The following is a 21040-nucleotide window of genomic DNA, read 5'->3' on the forward strand; positions in this document are numbered from 1 at the left end:
TGCTGTTCCATAATATTTAAACATTTTTAATTTGATGGGCATTTATTCCAATTTTATTTTTTGTTCTTAATTGAATATTCTATAAACTAAGAAAAATTATGCATCCAAACAATTATAGCTAAATAAAAATGATCTGTATGGAATGTGTATACCTCTCACATTCTTTACAACTTCATTTGGTGCTATGTAAACCAAATCCAAAGGAGTTCTGAGTCCTGCTCCTTTGACAACATCACCTCATTCCAAGCTCCAGATAACCTCCAGATGCTCCGTGTTTGGTTTTATAGTGGAAAAAATAGTATTTAGTCAGATTTTTATTCTGATTTCCGATAATAATTATTTAATAAAGCAGGCATGAAAAGAAGTAGGCAAACTGGAGGAGTTAAAATGGAGTATATAATACTTTCCATTTTTAAAAATTGACAAATGCATGCTCTACATGCATAGCCCAGCATACCAAATTAAGGTGTTAAAATACCTTTGTTTGGCCTGGATAAATAGCTTATGATTTGCAAAAGAGAGATGATATGTTCATTCTGGTTTATAAAAAGCCATTTTAGAAATACAAATTGGATATGGGCCTTGAGAGTTGTGAGACTTTCTAACTCATAAAATAAACACAGCTAGTTTCCATATATTTAAAAGATCCAGTCTACAGTGCCTTAAGTCTAGAATCTAAAGGGAGAAAAATCATTTCCTCTAATGTATATTTAATAAACAAAATTGTCTACACAGAATTTCTAATAGAAACTTCTTGGCCTACCAAATATTATCTGATCTGAAAGACAATCATTAGAGAATGTTCTTGCAATATTTAGAGAAAAATCAGCCATCTTTATTTTATATTTATTGACAGACTACTTTTAGTGATTGGTACAATGAAAAATCTCTTTTCTAGTATATTCTTCTTAATAACCATTGTACACATTTTCTACTGACCCTGAAATAACAAACCCACTTCTAAGAGCAGTGGGCAACTTCATTTACTAGTTAGTAAGAAAATAAAAGCCTGACATGCATTGTCTGTAGTCTCCTCTCTTCACCCTAAAAACGTGTTTATAGCTTTACCAATCATCTTTCCCTCAAGTTTATAGGAAGAAGTATCCTGTTCTCTTTCCAGAAACAAGCTCTTACCTCTGCCCTTGATTTTATGCTGTGGTTTTATTATTTTTTTTAAAAATATGCTTTTCCTCATGGGTTGTAAGCTCCTAGAAGACAAGAGCAAAATCTTTGTTATATTTGTATTTCCCAAGCCCCTGTCTCTTCGTTTCATTTTTTTAACTTTTAAGTTCAGAAGTACGTGCAGGTTTGTTACACAGGTAAACTTGTGTCATGGGGGATTGTTGTACAGATTATTTCATCACCCAGGTATTAAGACCTGAGCACTCTTTATTTTACATATCATTCCTGAATTCTAAGGTGTCCAGAGCTAAATTTGATGCATAACAGTAATGCTCTCATAATATGGGTCTTGCATACCCTTTTACATCTTTTTTCTTTCATAATCATCTTTAAAATTCTTCTTCGCTATTCTATCTAATACCTCTTTAAATAATATTTTGGAGTAAGTTTGATATAAACTAATGTAATTAGTGGTTAATAAATATTGAAGGCCTCAGAAATCTTATTGTTTTATATTTTGTAAAGTAAAAATAAAACTATATAGAGTAATTACTACTCTTTTTATCGCAGTGCAATCCTATTAAAGATGCTTCTCTCTCAAATCCAATTCTACTTCTCCTTTTCATTTCTCTGAATTGTCCTTAGTGCTTAAAATTTATAAAATAGGTGTATTTGCATTGTATTTGGTCTTTGAAGCAACTGTATGTTTAATCAGGCTGCTAATTTTGTGCTTCTTTTAAAAGAAGAAGCACTTTTTACTTCAACATCTTAGATTTAATCTTAAGGAACTGAAAAATTAACCTTCTGTATGTTAAGAAGACTGTATCATGTCCAACCCTTTTCCCCAACTCCTGGAACATAAGTATTACCACAAAAAGATTTGTGGGGATAGTTGTTATGGTCATTTCACCTATAAAATGATATAGTTGGGAAAGAAACCTGGACTCAATGACTAGGTCATGGCATACTTTGGTATTACTGTTCTAAAACCTCAAGCCAAGCCTTGGATGTGTAGCCTGAAATGTGACAGAAAAGTCTGAGAGGAAGAAAACAGCTCTCAACCCTGACATAGGATTGGAGTGAATGGCAAGATTTATTGATGTCAGTATGGTGAGATCTCACTGATAAAGAGAAAATACAATATGAAAATAGATTAGAAGTAAGGAAGACAGAGAACTCTGAAACTAAAATGTACTGCTAGAGTTACCTATGTATTTTGCTTAAATAAATGAAAAAAAAAAAACCAACCTGTTTTATTCAATGTCTGCTTTGCATGAGGAAAATTGCCAGGTAGAGTATTCATGGGGACTGGAGAAACCTACGTGAGCATTCAGCAGGCCGAAGATGCAGATATTCATGTTTTTCAATAGAGCTCATGGTCACTGCCCCTTTGCAAATAGAAGCTATCACCTTTTTGGTGAAATCCTTAGTGACAGTGCAGTGCCAAATGACCGCTCAGTTTTTGCACCAGCTGGAATGTAGAACCTGAAACAGTAAAGTTCTGTCTTTAATGGTTCAGCAGTGAAAGACTCAAACAAAACTTTTTCAAAGAGGAAAGCCACAGCAGGAAAAGGAGGTGAAGGTCCATTTAATAGTGCACTTAACAGATGGTGGGATGGGAAAGCAGCGGAAATCACAGCTGAGAGGTGGGCCTTTGCAAGGCAGGAGGAATGTGGAGAGAAACAGCAGAGCGCGATGAAAGCAGACAGAGCCACACTGTTACTGAGAAGAGCAAACTGTTAATACAACGGAATTCAGGATAGAAGAGAGACCTGACATGGAGATAGAGGAAGCACACCCTGAGGAAACTGCAGAAAGCCAAGAGAAGGTGACAGAAAGAAGTCTTACTTTTGAGCATGAGAAAGAGTGTGGGCAGGAGGCAGTCACCAGTTGACAGAGAAGGGCCATGGTGACATTGCACTGGTACAGAAAACAATAGTGCTCTGGAGGTGAAGTCAATGCAGATCCCATAGGAAAAGGTGAGAGAAAAGAATCCATTCTGCCTTGTTCTATGTGTTCTGAATACGTTTTACAACTGAAATTGTTTTTTGAGAATAAAGAGATGATTTGCAGCAGCACTCTTTGATAGAACTTTCTGCTATGATGGAAATATTTTATAGTGGTACTATCTGATATGGCTATGTAGCACTTGAAATGTTGGTGATGCAGTGGAGGAACTGGATCTTTAATAACACTGAGTTTTAATTAATATCCATTTAAATGTAAGTAGCCAAAATAATGGAGTGCCAGGAAGTTTTTTGAGGGAGTGCAAATATTCTTTGTCTTGATTGTGATGATAGTGATAGGTGTGCAGGTCTTTTTCAAAATTCATCAAACAGTACACTTAGAATGGATATATTCTAATTATATAATTCAATAATGTTGAAAAATAAATAACTACAAGTAGCCAGGAGCTTGCATATTGGGCAGAACAGTTCTAATGATTTGGGTGCATAGTCACTGAGGTAGGAGAATGCCTGTCATCTAAGGAATGAAGTGTACTATACCATACAATGTGCTTGCTTGTTAAAACAGTATCTCAATACCACTTACAATATCACTTGACATTTTTGTAAATCTTGACTTGTTAGTAGTGACAGATATCTGAGTTGTGACGGCAGGTATCACATGGCAAATCTGTGCGGGCATACAGCAACCTCAATTCTTGCCTCCTTAGAAGACAGAATACGACTGAGGGGCATAAGGCAGAAAAAGAGACAGAGGCCAATTTCAGAGAAGAGTGGAAGTGTATTAAAAAGCTTTAGAGCAGGAAAGAGGAAAGTACACTTGGAAGAGGCCCAAGTGAGCATCCTGAAGTTCAAGTGCCCTGTTTAACCTTGAACCTGGGATTTTGTATGCTGGCCTACTTCAGGCGTTTTGCTCCCATTTCCCTTCATTCTTCCCTTAGGGTGAGCCGCTCGCATGCCTGGTGCCCTGCATGCACTTGTGAGTTGAGCATGTGCAGTGTGTTTACTGGAGTCATATGCATGTTCACCTGAAGCTTTCTTCCCTTTTCTAGTAGAATGCCCCTGGAAGGTCACGCTCTGCCAGTTTGCCTCTTAATGCACATGCTTGAGCCCACTTGCCCAGTTTGTGAAAGCTGCTGATTACCTATTCCAGGTGTTTTTATCTACTGGGAAACTGCCTCTCCCTGGCACTGGCTGAGACCAATTATTATTTCAGAGAGGCAGTGTGACAACTGCCTAACCATCATCTGATGGTCGCCTGGCATTCCTGGTGGGTGGGAGGAGCCCTCTCCTGCCCTGCTCATGCCTGGCTAGCTATTTACTGTAACGGACTTTCAGTCCATTTTTTTTTTTAATATACCTTGTTAAATTGCTCCTTAAGAAGGAAGGGGGCATTAAATTTGGGTAGATTAATTGTTTCTGCTAAGAAGACATTTATTGAGGTAAATAAAGGAGAATAAGAGGAAACAACCTTTTTCTATGTTCTTGCCTACACAGTAATTTTGGAGAGATCAACTCCAACAGTTGATGAATGAAAACCTCGAGACCACTTCTTCTAAGATTTTTTTTTTTTAATGGATAAGCCTATGACTGTTGAAAAAAGATATGGGAATTTTTAAGAAGAGAGATTTACTACTAGTAATACATCCTTTATAGAATGCACACGACCACAAAACTATACATAAATGTACATAAAATACAGATCATAAAACATGAATACAATCTTCAATTCTCCCTAATTAAGTTTTGTGTATTGGTATTAATTAAATCCATAAATGGCAATCAGTATTAATATAAGTTGAAAGTGAATTATTGCAGTGAAAGATTGAGATCAGTGATTTACAATGAGGTGTTCCATTCAGTAGAATTTTTAAATAATAGTTAAATAGTAGAGGAGTGGCCTGGGTAATTATTTTCGACTTTCATTTTGCCAAGGAAACATTAAAAACCAAACAAAAACAACAAAAAAGGGACCTATTACCTACTGACCTCACCATTTACAAAATAGAGGATATTTTAACAAAGGTTCTCTGCAAAAAAAAAAAAAAAAAAAAGTAATAAAAGGAGAAAGGAAATGATGTCAAAAACAAAAGAAGGCAAATTGAGTAATTTAACTTTATGAAAAATTCACTATTTTACCCTATGTTTCTCATTTTTTCACAAATTGGTGAAAACTTTAAAATGGACTCTCCAAAGTCCACAGAAAAGCATTTGGGAACCACTGGTTTAGCTTATACTGTGGCACATCTGTAAGGGGCAAGGAGATCATTGGCCCAGTACCCTAACTTGACAACTGCAAAAGCCAGTTCTCTGGGGCTTCAACAGTTTGTGAAAGACCACAAACTAAGAGGGTAATAGAGACTCACCTTGTGCTCAGGGCTCCTGATTTCCATTTTCAACCCAGTGCTCAAGTAGATAGATGAGATGTTTCTATATAGAAGAGAAAATATCAACAGATTATTTCTATAACAATATGGTAATAATAAACTTCCTATTCTTAGGCCTTTGATTACAGACATTTATAATAGAAAGTGAGTTTATAATTATTTATTTTGGGTTCATTGAAGTTTTATATGGGAAATTTACATAATAAATTCCTGAATGCAAAAAGATATGACCTATTAACTATTTTCCTTTGTAAAAAGAAGTTTTGAATAAAAACATAACATTATAATGCAGGGCACTCTTATTTTATGATGTATAAAATAAAGACTGAAAATTTTAAATGTCTTTCAAAATGTTATGAAGTTACAGATCAGGGTCTGCCAGTCTCTTAAAATCTATCATACATACTGTAAACTTATCTACATAAAATAGGGATAACTATGTTAGCTTTACATAAAATAGAGCTAACTTTATTAACTTTATATAAAATAAAAATAAAATTATACAGAGCATAATTTTATTGAAATATTAATTTTACAAAAAAATCAGTACTAGGATGATTTTCTTAGGATACATTTTAATCTCTTAGTAAAACAAATGTGCAGACAAACAAAAGCAAATATGAAGTCGACCAGTGCACTAGAATAACTAACCACTCTCAAATTGTATTTCAGGTTGAAATATTCAAAAAGTATATTCCAAACAACAAAAGAAAACTTTCTTAAATCAATAACACCACTCCTCTTGAATGTTTTTGCCAATTCAACACCCACTACTGGAGTAGAATTGATGTCCTTTTTAGAAGATATTGTGCAATGAAAGGTTGTTAAGAATTGCTGACATTAGAATCTATTGTGGTGTTTTATAATGGTAATCCAGCCTTTGAAACCAAAATCAAAGAATGGACAAAATTAACAACATACTATAACTGCAGATTATATTGTCTTTTTTTTTGGGATGAGATACTTATTGTCTAGAATGGGGAAATATAAATGACAACTATAACAGGTTTTTAAATTAAGAGATCCTCACCTAAAATATTCAGCCATTGTTGTGCAAAGGTGCCTGGATTCATTTCTAGTCACATATCATTTTGTTACATATTATGTTACATAGTAAAATTCAAATTCTTCATTGTCCCCCAAATCCTTCTTCTCTAATAGGAGTGTCTCTACACCATGGGATGCCAACTTTATAGCACAATTGACAACTGTATACTGATTCTTCTATTTCTGTGTTTAATGATATTTGAAATTGTCTCTGGGTTTAGCAAGAGAGATGTTTATCCATTAGTATCATTGGCCATGGGCTCATAGAGGTAGCACGGCGGGTGCGGGGAGGTGTTGATGTGCTTGCTCAGAGTTGCCAATTCTGCTCTAAACATTAGGTAGTGGTTTCTTAGCCTAATTATTTGTTTCCTCATATGCTGTAAGAAGAGTAGCAGCTACTGCTATGCTGTTGCTGTTACTTCTTAATCTCTTTAATCTCTTGTTTTGCATTTGTACATTTACAGAACTCATTGCACTGCTGTCTGGAAGAGGCTTCTTTTGGTATAATCAGAAAAACCACTCTTCCTGCTTTATTGCATCATACATCAATTCATTTACGTGAAAGAAAATGTATTGCTTACCAGCTTGTGCAAAGTGCTGGAGATACAAAGAAAAACTGGACACGGTTCCCATCCTTGCAAAATATGCAATGTACTGAGAATTCATGGTGGAGGTACAGATTTCTGAATTCTAAAAAGGTTCAGGGAAAGATTCATAGAAGAGGAAGTTGTTTTAATTATGACTGGAAGAAGAAGAAAGGGGCCAGTGAAACAGCAATGTACAGGCATAATGGCATATAATAAGGTAAAAGTTAACCTGATTGTAGGTAAGCATGAAGCTATTGAAGTGTGTGTATTGGCCAGTTAAGGTCCCAACAGAACACAGATGTCACACAGAAATTAGGATAATTTTAGAAGGCTTTCTTTTTTTTCCATAGGTAGGATTTATAAAAGCATACAAAGAAAACATAGGATAAGACAGTGATCTGTGCAAATAACACTGGAGAAGCTGTTTTTATACCCAAAAGGATAAGATGAGGGAGCAATTGTCAGATCCCAAAAGGAGAAAGTCTGGTAGAGAATGTTGCCTTGAGAGAAGCAGTAAACTGAGGCAGAGCCCAGGAGGATTTGCAGAGAGGAATGCAAGACATGAAACCCCATGAGGCTACTCTTCTCCCTCACTCCGATCTCCTGGGGCTGAACAAGCTTGGAAGCTCATTAATGTGGTCCCACTGCACAGAGCAGGATGGAGGGGTGAAAATGGATCTGGAGAGGTAAACAAAACAGACCCAGCATAAAATCTGTGCAGAAAACTTGCAGAAGGCGAGTTGGGTGGGGTGAATAGTGACATGATTATAAAGTAAGTTGAATACTAATTAGAACTTTTACTTTATTTTGAATTTTTAGGAAGACTGAAATATTTAATGCTTTAAATCGGGAGAGGGACAGATTTGTATTTTAGAACATTCACTCTGGCAGTGGTCAAGAGGATTGACAAGGTCAGACTGGGTCTAGAGAAACTAGTTAGAAACTTTTTCAGTATTTGGCTAAAAAAATCTGAAAAAGAGAAAACCGTAGGTGCTGGACTTGGGGTAGAGATTAACTTAAGAAAGAGGGAGCTTAAACAAATCAACAAGCAAAAAACAAATAACCCCATTAAAAATGGGCAAAGGACATGAATGGACACATCTCAAAAGAAGACATATGAGTGGCCAACAAACATATGAAAAAGTGCTCAGCATCAGGAATCACCAGAGAATGTAAATAAAAGCCACAGTGAGATACTGACTCCCACCAGTCATAATGCCTATTATTTAAAAAGTCAAAAAACAACAGATGCTGGTGAGGCTGCAGAAAAATGAGAAAGCTTATACACTTTTGGTAGGAGTGTAAATGAGTCCAGCCACTGTGGAAAGTAGCCTGCAAATTTCTGAAGAGACTTAAAATATAATTACCATTTGACCCAGCAATCCCATTACTGGATGTATACCCAAAGGAAAATAAATCATTCTAACAAAAGGACACACGCACTCATAGGTTTGTTGCTGCACTATTCACAACAGCAAAGACATGGAATCAACCAAGTGCTAATCAATGATTGACTGGATAAAGAAAATATACCATAGAATGCCATGAAAAAGGAAATTATTTCCTTTGCAGCAACATGGATAGAGCTGAAGGCCATTATCCTAAATGAATTTATGTGGGAACAGGAAAGCAAATACCATATGCTTTCAGTTATAAGTGGGAGCTAAACACTGAGCACTAATGTACATAAATATGAAAACAGTAGACACCGTGGACTACTAGAGGGCAGAGGGAGGTGGGGACAGGTGAAAAACCTGCCATCCGGGTACTACGCTCACTTCCTGTGTGACAGGATCAGTACTACAAACCTCAACATCATGCAATATTCCCATGTAACAAACCTACACAAGTACCTCCTACATGTAAAATAAAAGTTGAAATAAAAAGTAAGAAAGAAAAACTGGAGAGGGCATCCTACAAAATAACTGGCCTGTTCTCCTCAAAAATTTCATAGTAATAAAAGTCAAGGAAAAACTGGGGCCTGTCCCAGAATGAAGGAGACTAAAGAGACATGATAAATCACTGAGAAAAATAGTCATAAATGAATTATCTTTTCTGCAGAGAAGACAATTGGTGAAATTTGAAAGGATCCAAGGACTAGACAGTACTGATATATTAATGTTAATTTCTTTGTTTGAATGATTATATTATGATTGTAAGAATATCCTTTTGTAGGAAGTGTACCCTGAAGTATTGGGTGGTGTTGGGGCATTTCATCAACAACTTGATCTTAAATGATTTGTTAAAAAATTACACTGTACTTACATTTTTTAAGGTTTGAGATTGTTTACAATTTATTAAAATTATTTGGTTTTGCAACGATAATGGAAACACATACATTGGTGTGGCACAATATCACTGTAAAAATGACGTTCTTAATTACAAAGGCTGTGGAGCAGAAATGTACTTTGAAGAGTTGTGGTACATATATAGTTTATAATTATGTTATTAAAGAGGCTGTTATATTCAACCAATAAAAGTTGAAGCTGAGGGTGTTAAAATTTACATGTATTTTTGTATTTAAGAGTTAGAGTCCCTGAGTGACCCTGAGGGATCAGGCTGTCATGGACTTCATGTGAAATTGCACTTTTGCTTGGCTTGTTCTCCTTTTATCTTCTGCTTCCCCTCCTCTAAGACTGGTTTCTATAGGAGAAAGCTTCCTAATAAAGCACTTTCACCTAAATCCTTAGCTTGAGCATTGCTTTGGGGGAATGCAACCCAAGACAGAAAGTAAGTAGAATTACCACATTTTCTTTATCTGGTCTACTGTTGACAGGCATTTAGGTTGATGCCATATCTTCGCTATTGCGAATAATGCTGCAATGAACACACGTAGGCAAGTGTCTTCATGGTAGAACAATGTATGTACCTCTGGGTATATAGTCAATAATGGGATTGCTGGGTGGGATGGTAATTCTGCTTTGAGTTCTTTGAGAAATTGCCGAACTGCTTTCCACAGAGTTAACTTGCAGCCTGGAAAACAGCTGGGACTTGGAATTTAATTCTCAGTGTTGTAACTCTGTGTTGAGTCTTTGGGGCTTTATCCTTTCGGGCTTAACAATAGTACTCTAAGGACCAGCAGTTGGTATTGGGAGACACCTTATAAAGGTAGCAAGAGGTCTGCTGTTTACACAGACAACTGTTTTTCTTCCTCAAGAAGGTGACTATTCTTCTGCTAGTTCTAAGACCCAGAAGCATTACAGAAACAAACAAAACTGAACAAAACATCAGCAGGCTGCAAATTTTCCAAATTTTTATGCCCTGCTCCCTCTTGAATGCTTTGCCTCTTAGAAATTTCTTCTGCCAGATACCCCTAATCATCTCTCTCAAGGTGAAAGTTTCACATATCTCTAGGACAGGGGGAAAGAACTGCCAATCTCCTTGCTAAAGCATAGCAAGAGTCACCTTTGCTCCAGTTCCAAACAATTTCCTCATTTCTATCTAAGACCATGTCAGCCTGGGCTTTATTGTCCATATCACTATCAGCATTTTGGTCAAAACCATTCAACAAATCTCTAGGAAGTTCCAAATTTTCCAACATCTCCTATCTTCTGAGCCCTCTAAGTCTCTAGGAAGTTCCAAACTTTCCCACATTTTTCTATCTTCTTCTGAGCCCTCCAAATTGTTCCAACCTCTGCCTATTACCTAGTTACAAAGTTGCTTCCCCATTTTCAGGTATCTTTACAGCAGCACCCCACTCTACCAGTACCAATTTACTGTACTCGTCTGTTCTCATGCTGCTAACAAAGACATATTCATGACTGGGTAATTTATAAAGGAAAGAGGTTTAATGGACTCACAGTTCCACATGGCTGGGGAGGCCACACAGTCATGGCTAAAGGCAAACGAGGAACAAATTCATGTCTTACATGGCAGCAGGCAAGAGAGCTGTGCAGGGGAACTCCCACTTATAAAACCATCAGATCTCATGAGACTTATTCACTACCATGAGAACAGTATGGGGGAAACTGCCCCCATGATTCAATTATCTCCACCTGCCCCGCCCTTGACACATGGGGATTATTACAATTCAAGGTGTGATTTGGGTGGGGACACAGCCAAACCATATCAGTACACCACCGCAAAGCAGACATGCATCCATAGCAATTTTTGTCACTTCATTAGGTCCAGTTCTGTCCCTGAAAAATGACTCTTTATGGCCCCAGATTTAACTCCACTGAAGGCAGTACATCTTAATGGCCAAGACTGAAGGCTTCATGATTTGCAAACTGTGCGATGCTTGGCAGATGAGAATTTCTCTGAACCTTCATGTCTTCATCAGCTACTTGGGTATTTTTTTATAGTACTTATTGTGAGACTTATGTGTTGTGAGGTTGTTGTGAGACTTAAGTGAGATAATACATATAAAATCAGTAATTTTTAAATATACTAGTTATTACTTCTAGAATGGGCTATTAAGTGTATTGCATATAAAAATCTTAAACACTGCCTGGGATACCACAAATCCTCCATAGATGTGCACTGCAATTACTATTTTACATGTGTTTCTGCTCCGTAATATGTAGTGTGAAGACTTTAAAGATGTAGGGTCTAGCAAAGTGCTATACACGCTTAGAAAATTTATACTCTACACACAAAATGTATACTTTTTCCTTCCTATGTTCTCATGTACATAAAAGATGTGAAAATGTCAGCACCCTTCTTGCAGTTGGAGAGAAAGGGATGAAATAATGCTGAAGGTCCAAGTGGAGTTTAAATCTTAAAATAAAACAAACATAGATTGATTTGGATTATATAGGGCACAAAATAGGTGCAAAAGCTGTAATTTAGTTAAGTTTTCCAGCAGGTTTAAAGCATGCTCAGGGCAGCAAGGGATTCTGTAATGGTCTCTTTTGTTATGAAAAGGGTGCAAAATGCAAAATCAGATGTCATGGTGCTCTCATTGCTGGGAGGATAGTATACAATTATCCTCATCCATTACTAGTAGGCTATGGTAAAACATTACTGGATGGTTGCTTGCAAAGTCCAAAGTGATAGTCCTGTCACAGAGTCATATCTTACCTGTCCCTCCAGCAGGCACTGAAATATTGAAATAAATCAAAAGGAGTTGAATATTTTCAGAAGACTTTTTAGAGGTGATATATATTGTAAGGAAAACAATGGGTTAATTAGATGTCAGGATCATTTGTCATGTTAAAATGTCTTCTAAAGCTTCCTATCTGCCCCTATCTAATTTTCTTGGAATCTGTCTTTTATGGTTTCTCTTGAATCCTTTCTCTTTCTTAGATAGATTTGGATTATGTCAAGTTTTTAAGACAGTCTGGAAAGGAGCAAGGTGGAGATTAATGTAAAAATAATACTTTCTAAATAATGGAGAATTACTTGAAATTAAACCATAAACTCACGTCTTGAAGTCTGTGGCCAAGGGCTTGCTCTTAGGTTAGTGGGTTTACCCTCTGCGTCTCCTTCTTTGCGTATCTGACCCAAGATTTCACAGAATTTTATAACTTAACTATTCGACCTCAACTACCAACCTCCTCAATTAGCAGACTGATTTTTCCTAGGTGCTTGCTATTTTAGGCTATTACTCCTACTAATACAAATGCTCCACCTTTACTAAGTGATAGAATGCAAACTATTTTTTACTGACACCCATATGCCACAGCTGGCTAACAGCTGCTTTTCACCTTTTGAAATATGAGGTTCAGTCTTTTGGTGATGGTTGCATTACAGACATTGTCTAAAATGACTGTCAGAATATACTCTTCTCAATTCCCTGCTGCCCTACCCCATCGACTGACTACTTCGGCAATATCTTAAAAAAAAAAAAAAAACCTCAGATTACTAGTGTCTTTTGGGCAAAACTTTTATATCCCCTATATACTCCTTTTCAAAATAAAAACTATTTCCCTCATTAGTTCTTTGTAGCTCTCTGTAAAATTCTCTTCACTCCGTATCCCAACTTCGTACAGTCAAAGAACAAATAGACCTCATACCTTAACTATTTAATTAGAATGGTGTGATTTCAGTTTTCATATTTAATGTGCTGCTTAGCTCTGTTGAGCTAAAAGCCACAGCCATAAATTAGCAGCTTCGTTTTGTTTTGTAATTAAAATATCCCAGTAGATTTCAGCAAAAGGAAGTGCTACACTTATTGACTAGTTTAACTGAGCAGAACATGTTCTGTATGAAATAATGAGTCTTTATAGGAAATTCTTTTTTAAAAAATGGGATTAGTCAATGATGCTAATCAGGGCAAAAGAAAACAAGTATGGATCACTGAAACCCAGAGATCATCCACACATTCTGCTTTTGGTAAATAGCATCTTTTTTTTGTTTCTTTAACTGAGCATTGACTGTAGCAGAGTGGCTAGTGGCATAATTAAGAGGGCTGATTGGATTTTTTCATCTTGTCTTTTCCGTTATTTGATGAAAGGTACATTGGAGAGAAAAATCGCCAGCAGAAGGAGGGAGCAAAGAAATGTTCCCAGAACTGACTGTTTCTTATTTATACCAGTATCATCCTGGGGTAGCTGGCAAAGGAGACTTGCTCACCAGAAGTATCTCAGGAAACTGCCCTGTAGCTTGAGGTAGGTTTAATTTTTTAGCTGTTGCAAGAGGAAAGCCACACATGATCCTCCAATCTAATGGTTCCCACCAGTGAGTTCTACCTGTAGACTGATATCTTCGTTGTACTGAGGATCTATACAACCAGTCTCTGAATAGGTATGATAGATTGCGTTTTTCAAAAAGACCAAGACAATATTTCCAGTCACACATGATCTGCCACTAGATCAAATTTTGGGTCACAGAATACGCTTTAGCAATTTAAAAATAATGGGAATCATACAATGTTTGATCTTAGACCACAATTGAATTGAACTAGATATCAATAACAGACAGATAACTGGAAAATCCCAGAATGGTTGGAGATTAAAAATTATACTTCTAAATAACAAGTGGTTAAAGAAAAAATCTGAAAAATAATTAAAATACATTTTGAACTAAATAAAAATGAAAATACAATGTATCAACATTTTCATGCTGTATCAAAAGCAGTACTTAGAAGGAAATTTATAGCATTGAATGCAAATATTAGAAAAAGAAAGGTTTAAAAGGTTAAAAGGACATCTAAATCAAAATGTCCTTGAATAGGTGAATAGAAAAACTAACTGCGGTACATCAACTCTATGAAATATTGCTCAGCAATAAAAAGAAATTAGTTATTAAGCCATGAAAAGACATGGAGAAAAACTAAATGTGTATTAAGTGAAAGCAGCCAATCCAAAAACCCTACATACTATGTGATTCTAATTATATGACATTAAAAAATGACAAAACAATGGACACAGTAAAAAAATCAGTGGTTGCCAGTGGTTTAGCAAAAGGATGACTAGGTGGGGCACAAGAGGTTTTCACAGTGGTGAAACTAATCTGTATGATACTGTAATGACAAATACATGTCATCGTGCATTTTAAAAAACTCGTAAGATGTATAAGACAGAGTGAATGCTAATATAAACTATGGAACTTAGTTAATAATAACGCTTCAATACTGGCTCATCAGTGATAAGAAATGTACCACATGAATGCAATAGGATAATAATAAGGGGAAACAGTGGGGAGGGAGGCAGCGGTAAAGGGAATCTATGGAAACTCTCTATACTTCCCATTAAATTTTCCTGTAAACCTAAAAGTTCTCCAAAAAATAAAAAGTCTATTAAATATAAATAAAAAGAAGTGGGGTCTATTTTCTCTCCCTTTGAACCTGGCTAGTCTTGTGACCAATCTGATTGATATAGTACAGCAGAAGTGACACTTTGCTTTCTATGATATGTATTCGATCTGGCTATGTCTTTCTGTGACATGCCCCCTTGGGACTCAGCCTTATGAGGAAGCATAGGAAACCTTGGGACATCATATAAAAGTGTTCGGGCCAATGGCTCCAGCTAATGTCTCTGCCTACTGCCAAAATCACCTATTTGAGACAACCTTTGAGACTTAGCAGGCCTTAGACATCATGGAACAGATACAATCCATTCCTGCTGTGCCAGTAGGAATTCCTGACCCACAGAATCCATGAACACAAAAATATTTGTTTTATGCACTCAGTTTTGGAATAATTTGTTTTGCAGCTTTAATAATCTGAACAATAGGTATTAGCTGGCTGCTTCTTAAACTGGCCTAATTAGACTCAGCATATGTCCCCATATTATTTGTAACATGTAATGCAGAAATCAAACAAACATAAAACAAACCATAATTCTTTTTCTCTCCTCTAACTGGAAAATCAGATATACTTTCTCCTCTCTTTTCAGTTATGGCTTCTGTGTTTTGTATCATGCTTTTAAAGACTTTGCCCAGGCTGAGATTAATAAATTTAGTTTCATAAAATTTTCAAATTTCTGCAAGGCAAATTCAAAAGACAGATTATTAATGGAAGGGGAAAATATGCAACTTACTTCACAGAAGGCTAATTTCTTTGATTTATAATGCTACTACAAATCAATAAGAAACAATAACAACCCAATAGAAAAACTGGTGTTTTAGTCTATTTTCTGTTGGCATAACTAAATATCTGAGACTGAGTACTTTTTAAAGAAATTTATTTCTTACAGTTCTAAAGGCAAGGAAGTCCAAGGTCAAAGAGCTGCATGTGGTGTGGGCCTTCTTGCTGGTGAGGAATCTACAGATTCCTGAGGCAGCGCAGGACATTACATGGCAAGGCGGGCTCACAAGAGATGGCCAGACCCACTCTCATGATGACTAAGCCACTCTCTCAATAACCAATTAATCTGTTAATCCCTGAATGTATTAATCCATTCATGAGAGCAGAGCCCTCATGACTAAATTACCTCTTAAAGGCCTTACCTGCTAATACTGTTACACTGGGGATTAAGTTTCAACATGAGTTTTGAAGCGGACAAATATTCAAATCATAGCAATTGGTAATACAGATGTCCAGAGAATGCAAAGAAAATAGGAATTGTTCTTAAACATGTGAAAGAGACCTAATCTCACTCATAATAAAAAAATGCAAATTAAAGCAGGACACTGAGATTTCACTTTTTTCCCACATCAGATTGATAAAGATCAAAAGTTTGATAACTGGGTTGGTGAGGGTGTGCAGAAATAAGCATTTTTATGCTTTACAGTGTAGTGCAGATTAGAAAAATTTTACACATGTATATGCATATACACACATACATACATATGATGCATGTATAGTACTATTCATCATGGCATTGTTTATAATGGCAAAAGATTGAGAAAAACCAAAATATTTTTCAATCAGGGTTTGGTTATATAAATAATGGTATATTCCTCTCGCGGAATAGTGTATAGCCAAATTTAAAAACAAATCAGAAAGTTCTTTACATACTAATCAAGTAATATGTAAAATATTAAAATATAAAGTAAAAAAGCAAGCTATAAAATCATGTTTTGGTTTTTATAATTTTGTGTGAAAAATATTTTTAATGTATATGTAATATATAAAATACATGTATGTATATGTATGGTGTATGTTTATTTAAATATATGTATTTATATATACATTTAAATATTTTTCAATATGTGTGTGTATATATGTACATATACATGTATGTATTTTTATATACTTGATAGTTGTTTACACACTCATGAAATCTCTGGAAGAATGTACAAGAGAACTGTTAACATTGGTTGCATCTGGAGAGAAGAGCTGAATAATTGGGAAAAAAGTTGGAAAATAATCTTCACTGTTTCACCTCTTTGTAACTTTTATAACATAGGAAAGTATTATCTATTTTAAAATAAGTAAAATAAAGTGTTAGAAAAACAATAATTCTAAAATCAGCTATAGTATAATAAATTTCATTGTGTATTTGCACCTCCCTGTCAGACTAGGAGCATCTGCAATATACTCCTTATCTGCGATATACTCCTTATCTGTGATATACTCCTTATCTGCGATATACTGCTTATCTGCAATATACTCCTTTCACAACTCTGGTGCCTGCCTACAATGATGCTTAGCACAGAGCCACACTCACACATTTCTGGAAGGAATGCAAGGCACGCTGTGGTAAGCAGGATGACACAGCCACAGTCCACTCTGCTAAAGGGATGCCGGGTCCTTGAAGATGAAATTCTACATTGCATTGGAAGGCTTCTGGGAAGACCTATGGTTTAACTTGGTTCATCACACAAAGAAAGAAAAGATACATGCAGTGTTTTGGAGGGAGCAAGAGGGTATTACAGACACAAGAGGAAAGGAGGTCTTCTGGAAACCTGAGTCAACTGTGGTGCTGAGTAGGCTTATTATTAATGGAAGGAATGAGAGTGTGCAGTGAGAAGAAAAAATCAAGGATGGTCTTTGTTTTGTCAGTTTGAACAGGAAACACCAGTTGTTTATTTAGTTAGTGCAAAGGCCCTGGCAGTCACAACAAAGCTTGATGTGGTTTAAATGATTGATAACTAATTGAATCGGGTGGTTGATGCCTACTATAATTCTTTATCACTTCGTTAACCAAGCCACCATATGTGGCTTGTGTGACAGATGCTAGATGCTTGGAATGGGGAAATGTAATTCGAAGAAACAATTTTTAATGCTATAGCGCAGATTTAAAAGCCATTCTGTCGGCCTCTGAAGATGAAAAGTGGATATATTCATCTGGTATTTTTAAATTGATGAATTTGGTTTACATTTACATTTTAAAAACACATCTTTCATATACACACAAATTAGCATTTCTAGTGTTGACATCTGGTGTTTATATAGTGCAGACAATCCCCACCTCACAGTTGTCACCCAAAAATTCATTTGGGAGTATGTTATTTTCCCATAGAAATAATGTTGTTAATGATGCCCTGATTATCAGGCCAGTTTGCAGAAATTAATTGAAGCATCATGTACCTAAAATTTAATATGGAGCATTCTTTTAACTCTATATGACTATTATTCACCATTATCTCTGTGTGTGAGAAAATACATTGCAATGACACTAAGCTGGAGTGCAGTGGCGCGATCTCGGCTCACTGCAACCTTGGCCTCCTTGGTTCTAATGATTCTCCTGCTTCAGCCTCCCGAGTAGCTGGGACTACAGGCATGCACCACCATGCCCAACTAATTTTTTTTTTTTTTTGTATTTTTAGTAGAGACGGGGTTTCACCATGTTGGTCAGGATGGTCTCAATCTCTTGAACTCGTGATCCACCTACCTTGGCCTCCCGAAGTGCTGGGATTACAGGCATGAGCCACTGTGCCTGGCCCAAGGAGCAAGTTCTTAATCCTTTGTTGTTTCTACCTTTCTGCTCCTGCACATTAAATATTGTAATTTATATACATTATACTCCAGATGTTCACGGATGAGTAATAAAAGACAGTTGCCCATGGGCTTTGACACCAGAAAACTTTTGGGTACAAATCCAACTTTTGCCACTGACCTACTACATTTTTTGATGTTAGGCAACTGCTTTGAAGCTCAGTGCTTTATCTGTATAATGGGAATAAATCTACCTACTTTACTAGTCTTTCTGCACATTAAATGTTCCAAGATACACATAAAGTAGAGGCAGATAGTATTAAGATGTGGATGCCCCACTTAGGGTGCAAAGGTTCAAATATTTGACCTATGTGGTTCTACATGGTTGACCTTGGGCTGGTAATTTAACCTAGTGGCACTCAAACTTTGCTGCATGTTAGAATCACCTGGCAAGACTTTAAAATTCCTGCTGCACAGTCTCTGCTCCACATCAGTTAAATAAAATAATTCTGGGAGTAATACTCAGACACAGGAATTTTTACATCACCCTTGACAAGTGATCAAAGTCTACAGCCAAGTTTTGACTTCTGTTCATTAACTGTAAAATAGGAGAATTTATAGTTTCCATCTCTCCATGGAGTTAAAGGATTGAAAGCAATAATAATGCAAGTAAAGCATTTATCACAGTGCCTGGCACATTCTAAGCACCTGATGCAGTTTTGCTCTAATTCTCTAGAATATAACAGTAAAATTGTCCAACATATCTCTGCTTTTTAGAAAATTCAATGATTCTCTACTGCTGCAGTTCTCTTCTGGACTTCATTTGTATTCTCTGTGCCCTGGATCATTTGTCACAGTTTTCCTGTATAATAAAATTGTATTATGTGTGTAAAAAACGGACACCTGGCTTCCAAAACCAGATCTACCTCTAAAAGGCCTTGTGATATTGGGCAAGGTTTTGAGTTTGTCTGTGCCAGTTTCCTCTTTGTGTTAAGTTCACCAAATGCTTGTATACTTGAAGGGAAAGAAAGACATTGTCAGGCTCAAGGAGCCAGGATAAATAAATATCCAGGACCCTATGACCCTCCTAGCCTTTCGTGGCAGTGATTTCTGTTGTTCCCTGGAGGCAGAATGAAAAGACAGGAAAATAAACCATTTTTTCCATCTATTGCTTATCTTTTCATATTCCAAGATTGAAGGGATGGGGATAAATTAAGTTTGCTCCTCATTTTTTAACATTGAAAATAAGTTAGGATCAGCAGAACTAGATGAGATACTAGAAATCATATAATTCAATGCCTTTGCTTTGCTGAAGAGGTTAAAGATTACCTGAGCTCATACAAGTAGTTGATAGCAGAGCCAGGACTAAAACTCAAAATTTCTTAGTCCCTTACCCAAAAGCTAACTTTTTCTTTCCATTTTACTACTGGAAAAAGATCATAGAAACAAACAACAAACACAACCCAAACGTTATCCAAAACATAAAGAAGCCAACATGTCCTTCTGCTAAGAGGATTAACTTTATATATATCCATTGAACAAGGTATTTTACACTAGTCAATAGTAGTCAACCCAAACCCAACTTTATTTCATTTTGTTTGATAACACAGCATGGGTGAATGAGGGTTGGGTTAATGCATTTCCTAAGTTCAAACAACTAGAGAGCTCTCTATATAACTAACTATTTATTTATATTTATATTGAATGTATATATAGGCATTCACCTGGTGGAACAATTTTGAGAGTATGATGTCATTTACAGGCTCTTCTAGAAAGTAAGTTTTGTGATGAAATGGTTGGACATTGGTTATCACTTTACTTCTGTCAGATTTTAACATTAAGGCCTCTATTGGGAAGCTTGCATTAACACCAATTGATTCTCAGTCTGTGTATAATGAACATAATGAACTTTCACCAGACATTCAAAGATGTGATGGTCTTTGATCCATATTTCCCAACTATCTTTAACCAGATACCTCCTCCCTTTTTATATTTAGTCTACTATACAATGTCTCTAATAAAGATTAATCATCAGGTTGGCATCCTCAGAGCCTTGTCTCTCAGAGAACATTTGGAATAAAACTTTGACATGTACTTATAACCTATTTGAGAAGTTGTTTTTTAACATATTCCTTATCACTGGGCAACCAGGTGGTTCCACCAGCGGCCCACTTTTCCTGTTTCAGAGGATTGAGCTCCAAGTCAGAGATTAAACATGAGTATTGGTCCAGCCTCTCATCAGCATTTAATCTAGGAGAGGTTTAAATGGAGTTTTTCAAGTCATGTGCTTTCCAGTTAATTAACTTTGTTGAAACCTGATTTATTAGACAGACATTTCTGAGAATTAAGTATTTTCTTCCCAAGCTTCAGCTGCAGGAGAAGCCCTGAGTCTCCTGCCACAAAAGCCCTCAGTTGTTCATAATTATAATTCACAATCATTCTTTTGTGATTTTTTTCTAATATTTTCATTGAGAAACTCAGAACAGGCAAAAGGTGAGAAAATTAAACATGGAGACTGGTAAGGAATAAGAAGCTAAAAGCTTAAGGACATTGGTTGGTTTATAGACACTCCTTGAAAACTGTACTTTTTTGTCCCCCATCCCCCATACTCTCTCCCCTCTCAGACTTGCTTCCTTCCATCTTTCATTCAACAGATGTTTGTTTGTCGTCTTTTATAGGCTTGGCAATGGACTAGGCACTACAAGGCAGCAATGAATGAAATGG

This window comes from Pan troglodytes, chromosome 3 (assembly GCF_028858775.2).
Source record: "Pan troglodytes isolate AG18354 chromosome 3, NHGRI_mPanTro3-v2.0_pri, whole genome shotgun sequence".
Lineage (NCBI taxonomy): Eukaryota > Metazoa > Chordata > Mammalia > Primates > Hominidae > Pan > Pan troglodytes.